Source organism: Schistocerca serialis, chromosome 1, assembly GCF_023864345.2.
Source record: "Schistocerca serialis cubense isolate TAMUIC-IGC-003099 chromosome 1, iqSchSeri2.2, whole genome shotgun sequence".
NCBI classification, from domain to species: Eukaryota; Metazoa; Arthropoda; class Insecta; order Orthoptera; family Acrididae; genus Schistocerca; species Schistocerca serialis.
In genome coordinates this window covers 995,483,771-995,505,143 of record NC_064638.1, presented here as the reverse complement: position 1 = coordinate 995,505,143, position 21,373 = coordinate 995,483,771, and the positions used below count along the sequence as shown (strand labels likewise).

Sequence of the window (21,373 nt, the reverse complement as noted above, 5' to 3'; positions counted from 1 at the left end):
GAATCAACATGGATTCCGGAAACAGCGATCGTGTGAGATCCAACTCGCTTTATTTGTTCATGAGACCCAGAAAATATTAGATACAGGCTCCCAGGTAGATGCTATTTTCCTTGACTTCCGGAAGGCGTTCGATACAGTTCCGCACTGTCGCCTGATAAACAAAGTAAGAACCTGCGGAAAATCAGACCAGCTGTGTGGCTGGATTGAAGAGTTTTTAACAAACAGAACATAGCATGTTGTTATCGATGGAGAGACATCTACAGACGTTAAAGTAACCTCTGGCGTGCCACAGGGGAGTGTTATGGGACCATTGCTTTTCACAATATATATAAATGACCAAGTAGATAGTGTCGGAAGTTCCATGCGGCTTTTCGCGGATGAGTATACAGAGAAGTTGCAGCATTAGAAAATTGCAGCGAAATGCAGGAAGATCTGCAGCGGATAGGCACTTGGTGCAGGGAGTGGCAACTGACCCTTAACATAGACAAATGTAATATATTGCGAATACATAGAAAAAAGGATCCTTTATTGTATGATTATATGATAGCGGAACAAACACTGGTAGCAGTTACTTCTGTAAAATATCTGGGAGTATGCGTGCGGAACGATTTGAAGTGGAATGATCACATAAAATTAATTGTAGGTAAGGCGGGTACCAGGTTGAGATTCATTGGGAGAGTCCTTAGAAATGTAGTCCATCAACAAAGGAGGTGGCTTACAAAACACTCGTTCGACCTATACTTGAGTATTGCTCATCAGTGTGGGATCTGTACCAGATCAGGTTGACTGAGGAGATAGAGAAGATTCAAAGAAGAGCGGCCCGTTTCGTCTCAGGCTTATTTGGTAACCGTGATAGCGTTACGGAGATGATTAGCTAACTCAAGTGGCAGACTCTGCAAGAGAGGCGCTCTGCATCGCGGTGTAGCTTGCTGTCCAGGTTTCGAGAGGGTGCGTTTCTGGATGAGGTATCGAATATATTGCTTCCCCCTACTTATACCTCCCGAGGAGATCGCGAATGTAAAATTAGAGAGATTCGAGCGCGCACGGAGGCTTTCAGACAGTCGTTCTTCCCGCGAACCATACGCGACTGGAACAGAAAAGGGAGGTAATGACAGTGGCACGTAAAGTGCCCTCCGCCACACACCGTTGGGTGGCTTGCGGAGTATAAATGTAGATGTAGATGTAGATGTAGATCTGCATTTCTTCTTGGTGTAGCAATTTTAATGGCCAGTAGTGCACTTTAAGTGCAGCTACTCACTAAGATCCAGTGTGGGCTGTAATAACAGTATGGCAGTGAAACTTGGTAGATAAACTATGCGTTAATGCGGAACCGATTTACGTTGGAAAAAAATTAGTTCCAATTATGGCCACCAGGTGCAAACCTGGCGCTGTACACTGTTTGTATCACAGAATGTCACCCAAGCTGTCATTTGACGAGCCATGACATGAGTGAACAATAGGGCTACAGAGAAGAGAGGCTGTGTGCTGTTAGTAAAACTGTTTTGTGTTAACGACAGCAACTGCTGTGTTGCACTGAGATAGTACACCCGACTGAAACGTCTAAGGAAAAGCCTGATGTCATTAAGGAGACATTGTATGTCCTACGCCGCCAATGTTAAGTTATCGAATTTTGTGACCCTTTAGCTTGGAAACGTTTTAAGACACCAGCTTACAATTTTCCATAATTATTGAATGCACCTTTCTAGATACACTGAACTATAATTATTACTAAAATTGTATTGTGGGGCATGTCATCTTTTTTTCTTCAAACACTCAATTTTTTGACAGAATTTTGTAAATAAATAAACATAAAAACAAAACAACTTATGATATTTTAATTATTCTAGTTCCATACGTGTTCCACCTCACAGATGGCACGCTGTGAAAATTTCATGTCTCTTTTTTACAAAACGGGTCATTTATTGCAAAAAATGTAGTTCAGAGATGTTGAGGTTCAAAACTTTTTTTTATTACAAATTCTTATACAGACTTACATTGCTGCGTCTTTTATGCACTAGAATTGCCCTAGCCCATAGTCTGTGTCTTCTTCAGTGTCACAACAGCCCAGTGCTAGCTTCCTCCTTTTCTTTCTTGCTTCTTTTGTCATTTGCTGAGCAGCTAACTCTACTTCACATGCACGAAGCTCATCCAGTTCCCGCGGTCCTTTAGCTGTGTTCTGTCAAAATATTACCCCTAACTTCTCCAGAACCTGAAGTCTTTCATAGTTCCCACCATGAAAAGTTATTACAGCATCAGACACTGCTAACTTTAGAGTCATAAGGCCAATAAATACATTTTTAGGCACAGGGTACCACACAACATTACTGAAAGACTCATTCACATTCTCGATCCTCCCATGTAAACACTTATTTATTAGCTCAGTTTTTGCCAGGTATCTGTAAATAGGTTTGATTGCCTCCATTACTGCAAAAGGAAGAGAATGTTTAGTGTAATTTCATGCAGAGTGCCAGAAAATTCAGCTTGCCTATATTCACACCAAGTATTTGGCGGAGGTGGACACAAAGCATGACGTGGCTTTTCATCGGTTGATATTCGATGAAAGAAAATGCTCCACACAGCTCTTTTCATCTTCTCTAAATTGCCACAGTTATCTCTAATAGCTTTCCCACAATACTCCACCGGCCGAGGTGGCCGAAAGGTTCTAGGCGCTTCAGTCTGGAAACGCGCGACCGCTACGGTCGCAGGTTCGAATCCTGCATCGGGCATGGATGTGTGTGATGTCCTTTGGTTAGTTGGGTTTAAGTAGTTCTAAGTTCTAGGGGACTGATGACCTCAGAAGTTAAGTCCCATAGTGCTCAGAGCCATTTGAACCATAATTCATCAATTATTTTGTCTGTTAGTCTTCCAGCACATTTTATTGTCTTGCCATCAGACAGTTTACCGGTGGCGGTGGCCGAGCGGTTCTAGGCGCTTCAGTCCGGAACCGCGCGACTGCTACGGTCGCAGGTTCGAAAACTGCCTCCGGCATGGATGTGTGTGATGTCCTTAGGTTAGTTAGGTTTAAGTAGTTCTAAGTTCTAGGGTACTGATGACGTCAGATGTTAAGCCCCATAGTGCTCAGAGCCATTTGAACCATTAGACAGTTTTGTGTTACCCAGCTTGGTTTTAAGGTTATGCGGACGTGTTCTCATCCTTTTCTTGACACGTCCTACACACTCAAGTATTTGTATAAGAACATCATACGGCTTACTGTTTTGTAGTGCAATGAAAGCCTTGCTGTTTCCATCACTTAAGTAATTCACATATCTGACACCTCCTTCTGCGAACTCTGGAAAATGTTAAGTTTCAAGTACTTCAGAAGAAAATGCAGGTCTCACATACCTGTTACTCGCGAATTTGCGTTTCTTGAAGTTACTTTTACGCTTAGTCGTTTTATTTACGTACGTATAAAAAGCAATAGAAGTTAGCTTATTACAAAAATAGCCGATAATCACACTACTTGCATCGAAAACTAGTATCAGAAACAAAGGATTGATTTGTTTATTAGTAATGCCAACTTTTGAGACGTAGCAGTAGGTACAAAACAAAGCAGTTCACACCCTTCTAGACTGTGTAGTTCCCAAGATATGACTGCTCAACTGTGGCAGTATATGCGTAGCCGCGAAATTTGACAGTCACACGTCAACATTCAAAAGGTCTCCAAATGTCTGATTTTAATGTATTATATACCAAAATGTTCAGGAAAGTTCAAAGTACATTATGGAGTAGAAAACAGAAAATGTCAAATTTCACCGAATTTCACGTACAATGTCCCCTTAAACGGTTTAGAGAAGACGATAACGAAATTCGAAAACACGGTGAGATTTGTGTTGCACCTGGAAGAGGAAAGCTTCCTAAGCCGGTGGAAGTTACTGACGAGGTTGCTGTTGCTGTAACTGAACATGCAGCACGTGCCCCAAGAAGTGCTAGCTTTCGAGCTGCGTCACAAGATCTGTCCATCTCATGGTCAGCAACACGGAAAATTTGGCGGCCTGTATTATGTTGCTACGCGTACAAGATCCTGACGGTGTAGGAACTGAAACCTCATGATCCGCAGTAATGTTCTGAATTTGCTCTTCGGTTTCTGGTACGGATCGAAGTTAATAACATGTGGCCAGACAGCATTCTATGGAGTGATGAGGCATATTTTACACTACAGGGTGCAGTGAATACACAGAACTGCCGAATTTGCGGTACTGTTAAACCGCATGTTGTGCACAAAGAGCTACTGCACTTGCTGGATGTGACTGTGTGGTGTGGATTCACAAGCACCTTTATTCTCGGCCCGTACTCGTTTGAAGAGTGCGACCGTTAACTGTACCGTGACATTTGCACATTATCGGGACCTCCTCGTACAGCATATGGTTCCTGCTTTGGAAGAACGCAACTGTGAGGAACCCACTATTTTCGCACACGGTGGCTAATAATAAAATCAACCTATGCCTTTCTTTCTTGTTTCACCTTATCTGCCCACGTCCAATTCCTAATCCACTACTTATAGAAACATTTCTATATGTCTTTCTTGAATTCGCAGCGCCAGATTTTCACCTGGTGGCCAAAATTGGAACTAATTTCTTCCAGCGTAAATCGGTTTTGCATTAACATCTTACCGTATCTAACAAGCTGCCCTGCCATACCACCATAACAGCTCACAGTGCACGTCTCTCAGTTGCTGCACTTTAACTACTCGTATAATCACCTGGCACTTCATATACCACTGTCAGTTCCCACCTTTCCTGTTCCAGTCGTGAGTGGCGCGCGGAAAAAATAAATCTCGTTCGGGAAAAACGAGTATTGTTAAGCCTAGCACGAGGTCGAATCTCTCCTATCTGGACAAAAAATGGGAACACCAAAACAACGTTACCAAGCCTATTACGGTGTAGGAAAACAGTTGGAATTCGAAACAGGTTCGAGGCGTCGAGAAATGGTCAAATACAGGTTCTTTGTGGTTTTCATAGGAATTTTATAGCATTCTTCCCGCAAAGTAGTGGCAAGTTCACGTGACGATGATGGAGGTGAACAACGATTACGCATCTGTCTCTCCGAAGTAGACCAAAATGCTCAATAATATTAAGACATGGTGACAGGTCTTCATCATTGTGCACAGAAAACCAGTTACGGACGATGCGAGCTGTCGTTTCCGAACACAGTATCACCATTTCGGAACAAACATTTCACCGTGAGATGGACATGACCAGCCGGAAGGGTAACATAATCCTTGCATGTAATGTGACCCTGCAGAGTAACAAAAAAATGTGTGTGGAATTTTATGGGACTTAACTGCTAAGGTCATCAGTCCCTAAGCTTAAACACTACTTAACTTAAATTATCCTAAGCACAACCACACACACCCGTGCCAGAAGGAGGACTCGAACCTCCGCCGGAACCAACCGCACAGTCCATGACTGCAGCGCCTCAGACCGCTCGGCTAATCCCGCGCGGCTGCAGAGTAACCGTGGGGCCCATGGGATACCATTATGTTGCTGCCCAAATCATCATCGAACCCCTGCCACGTTTCACTCTTGGGATGTAAACTCGGCCAGAAGTTGAGAATAGTGTGAAAAAAATACTTATCCGACCAAATGACATTCTTTGATTCCTCGATAGTCCAGGTTTTACGGCTTTGACAGCATGTCTTCCTGTTATGGGCATTTGTATTACTGGTGAGTCATTTTGGAATTCCAGCTCGCCCTGCTATTCCCAGCTTGTGGAACTCTCTTAGTGTTGTTGCATGCCGACCTTGTACAAGGTTAAAATTTTCAAAGTCCCAGAGCGAAGCTATCCTGCATACAATACGGCGGTGTCAACACGACGAAGGCACGAAGAATAACTTTTCACCACCGAGTTTGGGTCAGAGGAAAACGCAACATCGGCGCTTCTGGCAAGGTGGACCTCAGCCGAAATGCAGTGGGACAGAGCAGTTAGACTGGAGACGTCACCTTCGATACACAATGAAAGAAACGCTTTTGCTAATTCAACAACATGTGCCGAGAGCTTTTACGAACCAATCCTTATACTACAACAAACTCGTTAAGCAAGCGTGGCAGAGCTGATACCTTTGTAGTAGCAAGACCTTTGTGATCATGACAAGTAGCGTTTTGTAAACATTAGCCACTGCTTCGCTCCATAAATATCCCATCATTTTAGCTCGTAAGGCAGTCGGTCAGATGGATCGATGACATACATATCGTTCGCAAAAAATGGTTCAAATGGCTCTGAGCACTATGGGACTTAATTGCTGTGGTCATCAGTCCCCTAGAACTTACAACTACTTAAACCTAACTAACTTAAGGACATCACACACATCCATGCCCGAGGCAGGATTCGAACCTGCGACCGTAGCGGTCGCGCGGTTCCTAGAACCGCCCGGCCACTCCGGCTGGCCATATCGTTCGCACTCCTGCCCTGGTTTCAGTAAAGCAACGCCTGGAACAAGTCTGTTGTAGATTTCCTGCTCGCAGTTGACCAATGAGAACCGCTACTAGGAGAGTAGGCTTGCTAAGTACGATGTAGATTGTTACCTCGTCATAATCACCAGTCACGGAGTTTAACACCACAGTCTGCCGCCGTTGTAGGTGGTTGGATCCGGGGGTCTTGCCTGTCGTCCCGGGTCAGGACATCAGTGTTCCCATACTTGGGCGGACTGGCCAGGGCCTACCTGAACTGCAGGCCAAGATCGTCGTATTGTACGGCTACGCGGCAAACGTCATCGCGGTTCAACAGATGAAGAAGAACGGCAGCTAGTGGGAGGAAGCAGAGCGCCACCCAAATCGGCGTGTGGAAGTCCAACTCAAGCGCCGCCTTCAACCACTGCCGCCTGGCGCCGGTAAACAGCCAGAGCAGAAGCAGGTGAGCGCGTCGTCAATTACCTGCAGTTAGCTGAAGGCAGCTTACGACGCGAATCCCTGACGGGCATCGTCATCCGATGTCAGCAACGTGTCAAGACACTGACTGTAATTTATGGAAATAAATAATTAATTCTGAATCTCCTTTCACTGCTGCAACTGCCTACAACACGTCACCACAATCCTTCCGAGGAAAATTGGCAAGGGGCGAACTGGGAGAGCGCCTCCTAACGCAGAACCATCTCTACTTTCACCCTCCCAACAAACTCCCTCTTGTAGTTTTGACAGGGTTCACGAGTGAGACATTTAGTTCTGCAGTGACTTTTACAGCTGCCACTCACTTATTTTCGTCGCAGTCCTGTTCAGTGCCCGTCTTCACGGTCACTCAACACACACTTTCGTGCGCTTGATGGCTTAGCGGATGATGTTTTTCCATCTTTTATGTACGGGGTATAAATCTTCGAGACGGTGTCTCTTGAAACACCAAACACTTCGGCTGCCTTGGTTATGGAAATGCCCACCATACAACCGCCAACAATTCGCCATGTTGGAAGTCACTTAGCTGCAATACAACGCACTCACCACAACTACACGGAACACTGTTGTACCCACGACTGACACTTGTCGCTTATGGAGGACATTACACAGGTGTCATTCGTGGTCAAATACAACAGTGGAATCAGCAGAACTGATTAGCAGTGTTTCTATATTTTAGTCCAGCCCCTAGGAGAGGAAGTAATATGTTGATTGACTCTTTTGAGAACGCAAACTCTCGTAATTCTCACAGAAAATCACGTGGTGATACACAATACTTTACTTATAATGTTTGCCACTGTAGTTGCTTGAGCCTATCCGTGACGCTTCCGCGTTACCGAACAAATCCGTGACGGAACGTGCTGTTCTCCTTTGGGTCTTGTGTATTTCGGATATCAGTCATATCTGGAAAGGGTCCCAGTCTGAGAAACAACACTCAGCTATCTGTCGAATGATTGTACCTCCTCAGTAGGAGCTTTCAAATAGCTTCCGGGAATTCAGCCAGGTAACACTTTCAGCGACCGTCGATATTTCGGTGGGAGAACACTCCACCATTTTCAAGGCAAACTGCAACGGACGGGCAACGTACATGCAAATTTAAAATCTCGGTTCTCGGACTGACGCAGGAACGATAATACACACACAGAACACCAGTGCCACCAAAGATGACTAAAGTCAGAGCTATCGATAGTGAGACTACGAACTCGCAGGTGAGGTAATGTGACTTTGTCCCTCTGTTTTTTTGACAAGGGAGAGAGCCGGATTCCAAACTGAGTTCAAACAAAAACCTCCATCCCTGTTAACTAGGTTGCTCGCTAATTTAATCTCAGCTGCCTCCTTACAGCCTTAGTTTCACTATCGATAGCTCTGATTTTGGTCATCTTTGGTGGCACTAGTGTTCACTGATTGTGTTATCTTTCCTACATCAGTCCGAGAACCGAGGTTTTAAATTTGCATGTACGTTGCCTGTCCGTTGCAATTTGCCTTGAAAATGGCGGGGGTTCTCCCGCCAAAATATCGGCGGTCGCTGAAAGTGTTACCTGGCTGAATTCCCGGAAGTTATTTGAAAGTTGTGTACGTCAGGAGAAACTCAGATCTCACTTAGTAGGAGCTGTTTCCAAATTAATCTCTTTGTCAGTCAGGCATCTGTCTTCCCTAAGATTCGTTTTATATGGCCATGTCGCTTCATATCGCTCCGTTCAAATGGCTCTGAGCACTACGGGACTTAACTTCTGTGGTCATCAGTCCCCTAGAACTTAGAACTACTTAAACCTAACTAACCTAAGGACATCACACACATCCATGCCCGAGGCAGGATTCGAACCTGCGACCGTAGCGGTCACGCTGTTCCAAACTGAAGCGCTTAGAACCGCACGGCCACACCGGCCGGCCATATATCGCTCCGTTCTCATAATCCTAAGCATTTAACTGACATGACTTTTTCACTTATTGTTCGGCCATCGCGCAATGATATAAAGCGTTTTTTCGTCTATTTATACGAAACACCGTATATTTGTTTATGTTGACGGTCAACTACCAACCCCTGCATCAAGCGTCGGTCGTTTGCAGGCGTTTGTGCATTTCGCTACAATTTTCTAACATTACGCATCTCTAAATGGCATCATTCGCGATCAGACGTATGGAGTTTTTGACCTTATTCAATAAGTCACTTCGAAAACAGCAACGGTTCTGTTGCTCTCCTATGCGGTACATCGGAAGTTACTTTTACATTTTTGTTAAGAACAGCATGGTTTGTTATATTTACTAGAAGCTTTTCGAAGCAATTGGCTAGTCTAAATTTACTGTGCACTGTTATTTTGATAATCAGGTGGAAGTACGAACTGTATCGCACGCATTTCGATTGCCAAGGAATGCGGTATCAAACTGTACGCTGGTCTCTGTTGCCTTCTATGCGTAGTGACCGTATAGAGCGAGCTGAGTTTCATACTTTATCTGACAAAAAGTATCCGGACATCTATTAATGGACACTACTATGTGGTGAGTCCACTCATCAATTTTGTCATGGCTTAAACGCTGTTGGGATCACTTTGAATGAGACGTCTTGTAAGACGTCGTGGCCTCCTGACCTTCATTGCTTACATATTCCGCCCTCACAATCATATTCCGCACATCAAGACGCTTCATTCGAACCCAAACGCAATAAGATAAAGTCAATGTTGTATGAATTCATGTAAACGATATGCAAATAACAAGTGCGCACTGGGGTTGAAATACTTGAGGCTGGCGTACACACATACATTCTAAACACGACGGTCACAGGAGCTTTTAGTTCGAGAGAGGCAGACCACACATCGGGAGGCTGGTCCCTTCAGAGGACGAGTCAACCTCGGCCGCCCATGAAGCATACAGCATGTGCCCGAGTAAAAGGGGGAATGACCCCGTGTTCAGCTTAAAAGCAAATTCCCCTACATTGTGTGGGAGCGTCCAACCTACGCATTCTTTAAACATAGCATACAGTTTCAGAGATTTTCACAGGGAGACAGCAAACGCCAAACGCAGATACTACAGATTTCCGGATTGGTCGCCTTAAACGAAACGTCATTCTCCCGTTTTAGAAGAGCAATGCTGATTCGCAGACGATATTTCTGACGCCTTGAGCTGAAGGAGTAATGGAAGAGACCAAAAGATATACCCCTTCACGTCTGATGTGGAAAGGCGCCGTTCTGTTGTCGCTCTTGGGTGAGGAACAAGTCTCTCCTCAGTACTTCACTGGGAGAGAACCTCAGTCGAGAGCGAATTGAAGTGCGAATCTACATTGAGTCCTTGCAATTAAGCGTTGTTCACTGTGTTGGCTGACACACTTATTGTGCGGTGTGAATGGACAATGTTATACAGGGTTATTACAAATGATTGAAGCGATTTCACAGCTCTACAATAACTTTATTATTTGAGATATTTTCACAATGCTTTGCACACACATACAAAAACTCAAAAAGTTTTATTAGGCATTCACAAATGTTCGATATGTGCCCCTTTAGTGATTCGGCAGACATCAAGCCGATAATCAAGTTCCTGCCACACTCGGCGCAGCATGTCCCCATCAATGAGTTCGAAAGCATCGTTGATGCGAGCTCGCAGTTCTGGCACGTTTCTTGGTAGAGGAGGTTTAAACACTGAATCTTTCACATAACCCCACAGAAAGAAATCGCATGGGGTTAAGTCGGAGAGCGTAAAGGCCATGATATGAATTGCTGATCATGATTTCCACCATGACCGATCCATCGGTTTTCCAATCTCCTGTTTAAGAAATGCCGAACATCATGATGGAAGTGCGGTGGAGCACCATCCTGTTGAAAGATGAAGTCGGCGCTGTCGGTCTCCAGTTGTGGCATGAACCAATTTTCCAGCATGTCCAGATACACGTGTCCTGTAACGTTTTTTTCGCAGAAGAAAAAGGGGCCGTAAACTTTAAACGGTGAGATTGCACAAAACACGTTAACTTTTGGTGAATTGCGAATTTGCTGCACGAAGGCGTGAGGATTCTCTACCGCCCAGATTCGCACATTGTGTCTGTTCACTTCACCATTAAGAAAAAATGTTGCTTCACCACTGAAAACAAGTTTCGCACTGAACGCATCCTCTTCCATGAACTGTTGCAACCGCGCCGAAAATTCAAAGCGTTTGACTTTGTCATCCGGTATCAGAGCTTGTAGCAATTGTAAACGGTAAGGCTTCTGCTTTAGCCTTTCCCGTAAGATTTTCCAAACCGTCGGCTGTGGTACGTTTAGCTCCTGCTTGCTTTATTCGTCGACTTCCGCGGGCTACGCGTGAAACTTGCCCGCACGCGTTCAACCGTTTCTTCGCTCACTGCAGGTCGACCCGTTGATTTCCCCATACAGAGGCGTCCAGAAGCTTTAAACTGCGCATACCATCGCCGAATGGAGTTAGCAGTTGGTGGATCTTTGTTGAACTTCGTCCTGAAGTATCGTTGCACTGTTATGACTGACTGATATGAGTGCATTTCAAGCACATACGCTTTCTCGGCTCCTGTCGCCATTTTGTCTCACTGCGCTCTCGAGCGCTCTGGTGGCAGAAACCTGAAGTGCGATTTCAGCCGAACAAAACTTTATGAGTTTTTCTACGTATCTGTAGTGTGTCGTGACCATATGTCAATGAATGGAGCTACAGTGAATTTATGAAATCGTTTCAATCATTTGTAATAGCCCTGTAGTTAAATGCCTGCGAGCGAATTTTTGAGTGGCATCGCGGTGGACTGGTTATCTGACTGGTGTACCACTCCAATAGTTAGACTAGCGGCTAATAGGAGTCCTTGACTTCATCAAGGCGTGAAACATCCCTTTGAAAAATTATACACGACTGTGTTTAAACTGACACACAATATTTTTAGCGCAACGCAATCTGACTTTCAAAAATCCCTACAAAAGAATGGCCCTGACTAACATTAACCTATACCTTTCACAAATCACTTACCTCACCAAAAATCTTCGTTACTCGAACTACTGCAATACAGCGAGCGCCACTACTGCCAGCTAAATAAAAGATTCAAACTACTGAAGGCACTAACTACTGATAGGCATAGTTAGCAAATGAAAGATTTTGATAGAGAACAAACAATGTATTTACCTAACTAGTGTTCAAAAGTCATAATATATATAGCAGTTCATGACATCCAGTCTTACAAATTTCGAAACTCCGCCACATCTCTCCCCACATCCTCCATTGCTGGCAGCTCACCTCCAACTGCTCAACGCTACGCGCTGTTCACATCCATCTGCCCAACTCTACAATGGCAGACAACAATGCAAACTAGCCACAGACTGCACACAGCACAGCCAGTGATTTTTCATACAGAGCGCTACGTGGCGTTACCAATAAGAAAACCTAAACAGCTTACTTACAGGTGTAGGGAGAGTTTGATTGGCGAAGGTCAATCTAGATAGAACGAGAGTTATCTTATTTGTCAGCAGCGAGTGGCGCAGACAGCAGTCATCGCAGCTTACGGTATTGTGCGCTACAGCTATTGCGAGCCCCACATTTCCTCCACAACAGTACACTTCACTGCATTTCACACGCGACAGCCTCGACCGTACCTAGCAACATTCTAAAGGATAATTATTCAAGTTGAGTAGGCGCGCCTCTCAGCCATTCTGCCAAGTCAATAACAATCTTAAACTTTGTATAGAAATTTCATTAGCGAATCCTATCCTTGAGAGGTAACTTCACATTCCGAAAAGAACCAGGATATAACTTGTTCAATTCATAACTAAAAGTGCCATTGTGATTTCTCAGAATTTTTGTAAAATAAATAATAATTTTCGTTAGTTTCATGTTTTTCTTACACTAACTAGCACTACTCCAGTACCCAAGTATCCCACTAGTTACGTAAGAAATTTTGTGAATTTTTGTGTCATTTCCTTACAGCGGACGACTCCAGAAGATATTTATTGCTGAAAGTCTTTCAGGCATTTCTCTTTAGAACGTTAGGAGCGTCTGTCTAACTTCTGTAGTAGTGTGGGGGTGGAAATTGCATCTTGCAGGAGCCACAGGGTAAAGGGTACATCTCAGATTAATCCATTGCGCAGAATAACAGAATAGCATATCAACCCCCCACGCTCACAGTCTGAATGTCTGTGCGAAGAAAGGTAGCTCATTCTTCCTCAAAAGCCGAAACCACGGAAGGTAGCGATCTGGAAGGAAGTGGATTTGCTAACCAATCTCAGAGGGGGTCTATCAAATTCAGGTTGTGACTCTGAGCGGGCCAGTCCATTTCAGGATGTTATTGTTAACAAATTACTGCCTCACATACGCTGCTTTATGACAGGTGATTATCATGTCGATACAAATAATTAATGTTTCAGAAATGTTCCTCTATTTTACACAATACACAGTGCTGTGAAATTTGTTCATATTCTTTCATATATCGCTTTTTTTTCTTAAACGCACCCCAATTACGAAAAACATCCACATACTATGACACCAACTCCTCTGCATTTCATTTCTGGCACGACACATGGTGTCAAGTAATGTATTACAGGCATTCGCCAAATACAAACCCTCAGAGCGCAAAAGAACAAAGATTAATCACAAAAAATGGGAGTAATAACAAATATACACGCACAACATTTTTCCACAACAAAATAATGTTTTTTCTTTTTTTTTTTAATCAAAAACTAAACGAAACCCCCCCGAACAGGCCATAAAGGTCCAACGGTACCGACCGGCCGCCGTGTCATCCTCAGCCCATAGGCGACACTCGATGCGGATATGGAGGGTCATGTGGTCAGCACATCGCTCTCCCGGCCGTATGTCAGGTTCCGAGACCGCAGCCGTTACTTCTCAATCAAGTAGCTCCTTAGTTTGCCTCAGAAGGGCTGAGTGTACCCTGCTTGCCAACAGCGCTCGGCAGACCGGATGGTCACCCATCCAAGTGCTAGCCCAGCCCGACAGCGCTTAACTTCGGCGACCGGACGGGAACCGGTGTCACCATTGTGGCAAGGCCGTTGGCTTTTTTAAAAATCAAGGGATGTGTTAACTCGCTAATAGAGTACACATGTACATCGTTTGGTCTGAAGATGACACGATATCGGTGCAGGACACCGTACAGATGGTCCTGCAAAATGATGGCACAGAGGTGCCAAAACATGTTTTGATAGTAAGAAAAAACAGTGTTTTTGCATAAAACGCGTCCAATATATCCAATAATTAAATCCAAACCCACCTATCGAATTGCCACAGAATACAAGTGTTCGTTTCGTCACTCAGTGTCGAGTGGCGTCGATTAGCACTGACAACAGAAGTGTGTGGTTTATGAGGAGCTACTCGACCATTGTATCCCATTATTTTAGTTCCCACCGCACAGTCACTGAGCTACAGTGGTGGAAATATATACATATATGCATCACCTCTTACAATTAACAATTTTTGTTACAGTCATTGAATAACCGAGCTAAATTTGCCTGATTTCTCTTGATTTCTATTAGAAATGAATATACACAATAATTTTTGTCAATTTGTTTTTATTCTTAATTTTTGTTTCTAGAAAAATGTTTTTCATAATTTAACACTTTCTTGAAAAGCGAGTGTAAGTGGATATGTCAGCTATTCTGAAATATGAATACTAATGTTGAAAGAAACACTGCCTATAAATGTTGTAACATAACACTGATGGATTTTAGTGTTTGTATTGCCTCATATGAACACACTGTTGCATTTAATACTTTGATGCTCCACCATGCGTCTTAATCACTGCTTGGCATCGTGAAGGCATTGAAAGAATTAACTTTTTAATGTACTCCTCACTCAGTTCATGAAACCACACATGCACAAGGGTTTCCAACAGCTCCCGTTTATTCCGTGACTTCTTTTTGGTGATAACATTTCCCATAACCTTCTAACAGTTCTCAATAGAAGTGAGATCAGGGCTGTTTCCAGGCCACTCTAAAACTCGAACCCCAGTTTGTCGAAGGAAAGATTTTACCTGAAATGTAGAAGTACGTGATAATTAACCAAGAAAGTAATCTGTTTCGTGTTTGGTACAAATATTAGTCATAGGACCCACCTTCAAAGCTCTAGGGCAAGGAGCCGAGTCATCCTGAAAAATGCAATTCTTCACCTTTTTTTCGAAGCATGAACACTTTTCCATCTGTGCCATGCAGATTAAATTTGGACTCGTCTGAAAAGATTACTTTGTTCCACATCTCTGGCGTCCATGTCGCATGTGCATTTGCCCATTATAGTCGCTGCTGTCGCATTATCTTGGTCGATAAAGGCTTCCTTCTAGGACGATGGGCTGAGAGTCCAACCTCCAGTAGTCAATTTCTTACAGTTCTACTGGTTACTGAGTTGCCGCACATTTCTGCCCAGTCTTGTTTTAGTTCAGTTGATGACAGGCGAGGATCGTTGAGCGAAAGCCTTTTCAATACCCTTTCCTGTTTGACGGTAGACGCCCTTTTCCGACCTCTTCCTTTCTCACGATCAACATTTCCTTTTTCCCCGCATTTTTTCAGTAACTTCGAAATCGTAGACTGATTAAATGCTGTCTTAGAGGCTGTCTCTCTGGTGCTGAGAACAACAGATGAATAAGAAAGTATAGCAGCTTTCTTTTCTGGCGTTAATTCAACTGACCTGCCCATTTCTCACTGCAAAGTCTCAGAATGGCAGTATAAACACTGGTTTTTCAGTGTAAAACCAAACGACAACAACAAAGAGTTGTGTATTGTTGGAAAACATGCGTGAAGGATTATTAAGGCAAGAATGTCTCAATGGAGTTTAGCAACAATGGGACTGGTATAACCTGAAGCAAACTGCTGAAAAAGACAAAAAGACGTAGTAATTCATGGTGATGCAATAAATATTTCCACCACTGTAGTTGGAATGCTGATAGCACTTAGGAGCTCACGAGTGATTCCTGCCGCAGGTTTCATGCGACTTTTTGCAATCACCTTCCGCAGTGCCGGACGGATCCTGTCTGTCATTACGTGAGGTCTGCCTGCCCTTGTTTTGGCTGTGATTGTCCCTTCGCTTTTCCAGTTCACAATCACATCACCAACAGTCGACCTGAGCAGCTTTAGAAGGGCTGTAACGTCCTGTTGGATTTTTTACACAGACGGCATCCAATGAGTAGTCCACGTTCGAAGTCAATGAGCTCTCCTGACCTTTTTATCCTCCTGTTACTTACTCGCCACTGAAAATCAATAATCTTAGACTCCTTTTATACTGGCCGGTCCACCTCTCATGAAATCTAGTGGTTAATTTTGCGTTAAATAGGGGTTTGAAGATAATTCTGATCAAATGTTTGTTGATTCGTACAGAAGAGATTAATGGTCCTCAGAAATGTCTTAATACTAAGAGAAAGATTAAATAACGTCTTTGGTTGGAGTAGTGGCAGCATGCATGTACCACGTGCTCAAAAAACCTACGTCCCTGTTCCATTATCCAGGATATTAAGAACAAGTTATAACAATTGTGGACAGCTTGCCTCGGGAGAGGATGGAACTGCTTTATGGCATCCTTCCCAATCTAATCAGTGCATGCTTCCACCTCAAGAACGTATGCAGCGTCATATCGACAAGTGGGCTCATACTTCCAAGTTTCTTTGCAAATGTCACTCGATTTTGTAATCACTGCAATAACATCACCTACTCTGTCAACTCCTGAAGTTTCATTTCGTTTCCTCCTCGCCCTCTGGATGATTTACCTTCCTTGTCAGGCAGTGTACATATTAACAGCTAACAAAGCAAAAACTGCACACAGATTTCATTTAAGCACCCGTTTTAAAACACCTTCCCGTCCAAACAAAATTTTATGTAAACCTCACTGTCATTAAACTAGGTTATTCATCGTGCATTTATGCGCTTTCTTACACACCTCATCAAAGAGAACGAATAGACATAGAAGTTAGGTCTGTAATAGCGCTCGTAAAGAATATGCTGTATTATTCCGCATGATGTAGTTTCTCGTAGCGCAATGGATAAAGAACTGGGGTTTGATTCCACTGTTGAAAAAATATTTTTCTTCATCTACGTGTCATTTAATACACGAAGGCGTGCTTAAATGTAATACCCGCGAATTTTTCATGAGGAAACTCTTAAATTTTTTTAAGTATATCAAACTTTATTAACATTACACATTTTTAATCTTCGTGTCTGCATATTTATTTCTCAACATAGTCACCCTGCCGACGAACACATTTCCCAACAAGAGGCCGTTTGTTTATACTGTCACTGTAGAATGTTTGACTTTGTTGATGGAGCCAGAAACTCGCCTCGCTTTATCACTATAAAAGTGAAGTCCTCGAAGGTGTTCTTCAAGTTGTGGAAACAGATGAAAATCGGATAGAGCCAAGTCAGGATTGTATGGAGGCAAAGCGTCCATTTGTTGCAGCCCTTGTGTGTGGTCAGGCATTGTCATGCTGAAGGAGAGGGTGCTCCGCGTGTGGACGAAATGTTCGAATTCGTGCTTTCACGCGATTACAGCACGCTATATCCCATACACCGACAAAATTACATTGCACTTTAAATTACACGCTACAAGTTGAAGCCTTCTAGCGGCAGAGGATTGCAACTTGCGTCAGCGAAGCGGGAAAGTCGGCCGAGTAATATGCGTAACATGTAATACCTCAACAGATGTTGAGAATAGAATAAAAAGTTCGGAGGGATTACTTTTTAGCGCGGCCTAGTACATGGCATGGCGTCCCATTTATCTTGATCAACCCAAATAACATTTTGTCCAGAAATAAAATAAAAAATGTAGCAAGCAAATTTTGTTTAGCCTTAATGTGAGAAAGAAATCTTTGAGAATGGGCATTTGGGGTACAGCATTGTATGAGAGTGAATCAAGGATGTGGGAAAATGGAAAGGAAGAGAATCTAAGTGTTTGAGATGTGGTGTTACAGTTACAGAAGGGTGTTGAAAATTAAATGGACTGATAACAAAAGAAATAAGAAGGTTGGCCGCAGACTCGGCGAGGAAGGTATTAAACAGAAAACTAATTGAAAGAAGTCTCATGATGATACGACATGTCTTAAGACAAAACGGAATAACTACAATGGTATTTGAAGGACCCGCAGAGGTGAAGAACGTGTAGAGGAAGATAGAGACTGGAATATATAGAAAAAATGATTAATGATCTTGGGTGTAAGGGCTACTCTGGTATGAAGAGATTGGCACAAAATAAGAAATCGTGGCTGGCCGTGTGGAAGACTGATGACTCAAAACAAATATTTAAAAAAAATTGATCTTGACTTCAATTTGGAGAGTAATTTTACATGCTTAATTTGAAATGCAGCGTCAGCTTGATTTTCTAAATTCGTTTCGAACTACATAGGAGCTGTGGCACTCCTGTTGTAGGCGGCCCGAGGAGATGCGAGAAATTTCACGGGGTAGTCAATCTGTTTCCTTTGACAGTACAAGTACTCTTTTGGACATTAGTTTAGAAAATTTGGTCAAAAATGTTGTGTTGCTTTTCGTTTTAGTGGAGAAGATGATCCAATGAGAATACTAGTTAACGAGAAACGAGCCAGACACTGTGCGTCTACAGTTCTGATTGGCTAAAAACCTAAATCCTTAACAAGTTTCATGTGTTATTCTGAACTGGCAAAGTCGGGTTGCTGGTCGCAGATTTTCGTTGAAAGAGGAAGGCAGATTCTTTAGGACGTGGAGTTGGAGTTCTACCGGCAGTACTGATTTTCGAAGACACAATTTAGAATTTTTAGCCAAACGTGCACGACTTTACTGTAGCTACTTTGATGCAGTAATAGGAGATAGTGAGATGCGGCTCTCTAAGTTAAGTACGCAGTGCTGTAATTGAAGCTGGTATTATCATTAGGTGGCAGTTTTGTGTCAGCTTAAGAAGCTAATATTTTGTTGTAAAGTGCTCGTCGAAAAACAGACTTAGGGTGGAAACTGGAGTGTTTGATTTTGCTGTGACTTTGTGACCATTAAAATTTATGAACTCTTTCTCCGGGACTACTTTCTTTGCTAAGGTTACCAAGAACGTTGCGAAGAATCAGTGTGAAACTGAATGGAGATCGTTGGAGTTTTATAATGACACTCCATTGGTCGGCTCTTTCAGTTTGTCAGAGTGTATTCTGATTGCTACCTTTTACTCTTCTCTCGCTGGTTAAAGCGATTCTAGCGATTCTTATAAAAACCTGCTTCATTAATATAGCAGTGCAGAATACTGGTTTGGCCCCGTCGATAACAGTTGCTTCACCGACCGTGGTGAAGTTTCGCTGCATTGTGGGGTCGCGAGTGTCGATCAAGACCCGGAGCGCGCGGATATGCTTTCGGAATTCGCGGTTACATACTGACCATACATGTGATGGCGAAAATACACGTTTAAATCGGGAGTTACGCGTAAAACATCATCCGAAATTGTGCTAAAAGCATTCTCTGAAAATTGTTTCATGCTATTACTTCATGAAACCACGCGAATAGTAAACGGTTGTGAAAACACACTTGACCTCTTAGCAACAAATAACCCTGAGCTAATAATGAGCATCAAAATGGGTAAAGGGATTAGTGAACACAGGGTTGTCGTATCGAGACTGAATATTGTAACTCCCAAATCCTCCAAAACTAAACGAAGAATGTACCTATTGAAAAAAAAACCGGATAAAAAATCACTTGAAGGCCTCCTGCGAGACAGTTCCCACTCCTTCCAAATTAACAATGTAAGCGTAGTTATTTGGTATAAATCTATCAATTATTGTTGATACTATTTCTCTGAATTCAAGCCACAGCACGACAGAATGTCAATCCTAAGGGCCCGGGTTCGATTTCCGGCTGGGTCGGAGATTTTCTCCTCCCAGGGACTGGATGTTGTGTCGTCCTAATAATCATCATTTCATCCCCACCGACTCGCAAGTCGCCGAAGTGGCGTCAAATCGAAAGACCTGAACCCGGCGAACAGTCTACCCAACGGGAGGCCCTAGTCACGCGACATTTCCATTTGTCATAAGATCAAAACAAATTACAAAACGATTTAGAAAAGATATCTGTGTTGTGTGAAAAGTGGAAATTGACCCTAAATAGTGAAAAGTGTGAAGTAATCCACATAGTGCTAAAAGGAATCCATTGAACTTCGGTTACACGATAAACCAGTCAAATCTAAAGGCCATAAATTTAAGTGAATACCTAGGAATTATAATTACGAACAACTTAAATTGCAACTAACACACAGAAAATGATGTGGAGAGGCAAACCAAGGACTTCGTTTTATTGGCAGAAAGGTTAGAAAAGGTGACAGATCTACTAAAGAGTCTGCCTACACTACTCTTGTTCGTCCTATTTTGGAGTACCGCTGCGTCGTCTGGGATCGTTACCAGATGGGATTAACGGAGTACATTGACAAAGTTCAAAGAAGAGCAGCACGTTTTGTATTATTGCGAAATAGGGAAGAGTGTGTCCCCAGCATGATACAGGATTTGGGCTGGACATCATTAAAGCAAAGGCGTTTTTCGTTGCAGCGGAATCGTCTCACTAAGTTTCAATCACCAACTTTCTCCTCCGAATGTGAAAATATTTTCTTGGCGCAGACCTACGCAGGGAGAAAGGATCGTCATAATAAGATAAGGGAAATAAGCGCTCGCACGGAAAGGTATAGGTGTTCTATTTTTACGCGCGCTGTTCTAGATTGAATAATAGAGAATTATTGTGAAGTTGGTTCGATGAAACCTGTGTCAGGCAGTAAAGTGTGATTTGCAAAGTATCCATATAGGTGTAGATGTAGACCGTGGTACGAAGGGTCTATGTGCACAGTCAATGTTCCCTACTGCAGGACATGTTTACGCACTGAGAAGAATAAAATCAGCGAAAGCGTAGCTACAGTCCTACATTGTCTTCCTCAAACTATGAAGCGTGGTAAAGAACCTGATTGGGTGGACACAGCCTGATTTGCTACGAGCAAAATGTTCATTAGAAATAACAGGTAACTGGTAAGATCTCTGAAACAGTTTGAGATGACTGTAATCACCAGTGGTACCAGCCTTGTCACTGGTTGGTGACTGCATCTTCCTAGATGATAATATCATCGCATGCGTGCCTGGAAAAGTGCGTAATTCATTTTATGAGCACGAGGAAGAGATATCGTAGTCTCCGCTATCACCCTGTTTCAATATCGTCGAACTGTCTTTATCTGAATTAAAAAATAAGTGAAGGGTCTCCCACATTCTTCCAACAACTCTCGATGATCTACAACGATTTGTCTTCAAGGGGTGGTATAAATTCCTGTTGTTAGCATTCATTATTCTCATTTATAGTATCCCAGGAGACTTTAGGATCTGTAGTGACTACTTCCTGCTCCAGTAATGTAAATCTCGAACGTGGAAATTTCTTCGATGCAATTTGGAATCACAATAATCCGTTACTTTTAAGAAACAGCAATCTGAAACAGTTTTCGGTTGAAATATTTGCATGTTAGCTAGGTTCTGAAATTTCAGCACACTCATCTTCTCATGTGGAATTTACAGCGTAAATTACGTGCGATCTTCACGACACTCCCAAAGGTAAAGC

General features: G+C 43.0%; 1 pseudogene; it reads right to left on the bottom strand.

The window, feature by feature from the left end:
- Window positions 1-13,748: 13,748 nt before the first annotated feature.
- Window positions 13,749-13,866, bottom strand: LOC126419920 (5S ribosomal RNA; annotated as a pseudogene).
- Between the last annotated feature and the right edge of the window lie 7,507 nt (window positions 13,867-21,373).